This window comes from Thermobia domestica, chromosome 10 (assembly GCF_964235325.1).
Source record: "Thermobia domestica chromosome 10, izTheDome1.hap1.1, whole genome shotgun sequence".
Taxonomy (NCBI): domain Eukaryota; kingdom Metazoa; phylum Arthropoda; class Insecta; order Zygentoma; family Lepismatidae; genus Thermobia; species Thermobia domestica.
Window position 1 is genome coordinate 265,941,793 of NC_137463.1, and position 3,875 is coordinate 265,945,667.

Below are 3,875 nucleotides of genomic sequence, written 5' to 3' on the forward strand. Positions count from 1 at the left end.
ATTAATAGAGAAATATGTAAATGGAAACAGTATCAGATGTCCAGTCACCTCTTTGTTTAGTCTTTTTGGGATCAAAAGATCCAATACATTTCAATCAAAAATTTCTTTTTTCGCCTTATTTTGTATCTGGAGAACTACATGTAGTGTAGCCGAACCCAAACTATCACTTTACTCATTATGATGTGCTTATTCCGTAGAAAATACGAAAACTAGTATCAGGGGCCGTTCAAAAATGTTGTGGCACCTGATCTAAAAACTAATTATTGGCCAAGATCGCAATCTTTTGATTCTTTTTTTTTTTTATCACTTCGAAAATTCTTGTTACGGGTAACTGAATTATAAAGTGCGTGAATGCTATTGTGAGTGTAGTATTATTTTCTTCTCTATTATATCAATGTAGGTAGTGGTTTTGATAAACTGGATCACAATGAAAAACTTTATTTCACATATTAGTTTACAAATGATTATCAGCTATGGTTTCTATGTTCAGTATTGTAAGGACGATTTTTCAACAAAAGAAAAATAGTAAATATAGTTGTATAAGTCAAGTATTAGGTTACTAAAAGTACCGGTATAACGTTACAGAAGAATAAATGTAAATTAAAAGTTACAATATTTTTTTTAAAAAAAAAGCAAATATAAATAAAATTTATATATTTTTCCAAAGTATCATAATTTAAGAGTTCGATTTATCCACATTCCTTTATGTGTATATACAGGGTGATTACAATTAAAGTCCCACTTTTAAAATGCTGTACAAAGAAACCACTGGTCAGAATGACTACAAATTTGAACTGCATATACTTGAAGAAAGGAGAAACGTTATGGCATAAGAAAAAAAGTTTCAAACTGTATCAATAGATGGTGCTGTAAGCGGCAGAACTTAAGTGGATTCGGCTACAAATGACATTTTAAATCAAAATATGACGGCTTTGCCATTAGTTACACATTAAACCAACTGTACTGTTCAATGTGCATGATTGGTTCGGTTTCGTTGTCGGACGGAAAGATGATTTAGACTTCATTCAACAGTCGTGGCACTTTTAGTAGAAAGCCCATCCACCACGGTACCAGAAGGGAATTATTCATTGAGAGACGCAGGACAAGCTACTCACAAGGGAAGTATGAATGAGCTCATATCGAAACCTACCGTAAAATTTCACTCAGAGGAAGGAAGTCCCACAGAAAGACCACACATAAAAAAGCAGCTGCGTTTTCGAAGTGGAATTAACCAAAATGACAGATTGAAATTTCACGTATTCATATCGACAATTGCTCAATACAATCAGTACTACACTTGTAAACGGCCTGTTAATAATAAAAAGTCAATAACAACAATGTGGATACATACTATACCTAAGGAGAAGTCGTACGGTGAGGTGAACTTTGACAGCAGCCATCTTGAAATCCGCCATCTTGAATTAAGGTCAAATTTTGTAAATAGGGATAGGGAAATATGATACATGATTTTGGGCTAGAATTGAAGCAGAAAAACAATTGTAGCAATAGTTTAAGATACATGCATTTGGTATAAAGTTACAGGTATATTTATTGTGTATGTTTCCATGTGAAAAACTCCCGAATGAAGCAGCTGTCCAACAATTTGTAAAATACAAAATATAGGAAACACTCTCTATATTTTCCCAATTTGTTCCAAATGGTGTTGTGCAAAGCTACACACTTGTAGGAGATTAGTCGGCAAATTTTGTCCAAATTAATTGAATAGGGGCAGAGATAGACAAGATAATACGAAAATTTAGCCAAAATCGCTGATAACAAAATTGTTATATTAAATGCTGTACGTGCAATTTTCCTCTGATCTGTCTCATTTCTGCTTTTCTTTGTCCCTCATTGAAATGTATTGTGGAACTATCAAGTAGAAGTTACATTTCAGCACCGACACCGACAGCTGCTTCATTCGGGAGTTGTGCACATGGAAACATACACAATAAATATACCTGTAACTTTTTACCAAATGCACGCATCTTAAAACTATTCCTACCATTGTTTTTCTGCTTCAATTCTAGCCCAAAATCATGTATCATATTGCCCTATTCCTATTTACAAAATTTGACCTTAATTCAAGATGGCGGATTTCAAGATGGCTGCTGTCAAGGTTCACCTCACCGTACGACTTTCCCTTAGGTATAGTATGTACCCACATTGTTGTTATTGACTTTTTATTATTAACAGGCCGTTTACATGGTGAGGTACTGAACGTATTGTGCAATTGTGGACATGGATACGCGACATTTCAATCTGTCAATTTGGTTAATTCCACTTCAAAAACGCAGCTGCTTTTTTATGTGTGGTCTTTCTGTGGAACTTCCTTCCTCTGAGTGAAATTTTACGGTAGGTTTCGATATGAGCTCATTCACACTTCCCTTGTCAGATCCAATATGAGGAGAATGCCACGTACCCCACGTTTGTATAACAAATGCAATGTGTCGTGGGCATGATAGTCTTTAATTTGCATGGTGTACCGCTTAGAGCGCCATGTATTGATACACTTCGGAACTTTTTTCTTATGCCATACTGTTTCCCTCTTCTTAAAGTATATTCAGTTCAAATATGACGTCATTCTGACCAGTGGTTCTTTTTCTACAGCGTTTTGAAACTGTGACTTTAATTATAATCACCCTGTATTTCCCTTTTCGTCTACAGGAGACAAAAAACCTCAAGAATCATTTGATCATTCACAAAATTTGATTAGAATGTAGAAGGTCGGAAGTTAGGATTCGAGTTCATGTTCAAGCCAATATTCAAACCGGATGTAGTAGAAATTAACCATTTCCGGTTTTAACATTGATCGATATAGAGCAAAACCGGTAATACGTAGAGAAAAATGGTTTTCTGCAATTGGTTAAGTGCCCCAACAATACATTATATATCTCCTTCCTTAACCCTCTACTGAAACCGGAAGTGGTGCAAACATAATTCAGTTTCCGGTTTCAATATTGATCTGCATAGAGAAGAAAGATATCGAATAGTGAGAAGCGGTTTTTGGAAACAATTTAGAGGCGAAGAAATATATTTCGTATCCACTTTAACCTCTTTACTGAAACTAATTATGGTATAAAGTAATATCATCTTAGGTTTCAAAAATAATTGAGAAAATATAACGTTATAAAAAAACAAACTCTTTTATGTGATGTACACATGACACTGCTACTAGTAATTGTGTTGTTATTCTTGGTGTCTATAGAGAGAATACAATGAAGCACTGCTTTTGGATATAATAACGCTCTCCTACTCTGCAACTCTCTTCTTTAAACCACCTCTAATTCATCATCAAGAACTATGCTATTAGGTTATAATAATAATAAGAAAAAATTACAATTAGGCAAGTTATATATATATATATATATATATAAAACTTGCCTAATTGTATTTTTTTCTTATTATTATATATATTTGTTGTTTCCTTTAAGACCGCTTTGCTTTACCATTCATTAAATAAGGTGTTATATCTGTAGTTGGCGAATCATTACAAACTTACAATTAAGTTCCTGGTGGTGTAATTGAAAACGGTCCATGTAAAGAATCTATTGTTGAATTTAAACTGTAAGTCAAATTAGTCGGTTGCTTTGAGGTAATGATAAAGAATGGAATGTGAAAAATTAATAATCCTTCTACAAATATTGAACTTTAGTCTTTAATCTAATGTAGTGACCCTGTTCGTATCATTGGTGACGTTTTCACATGTCATGAGATGAGCTGTGCTTCAAATGTTCGTATTAGAATACACTCGTATCAACCTTATGCATAGATACTGTATAGTTTGTAAATTTCGTGGAAGAAATTAAAAGCATATATACAGGTACAAAAGAATATTAAGAATTTACAGTATTATCAACATTAGTGTATGTGTTTAA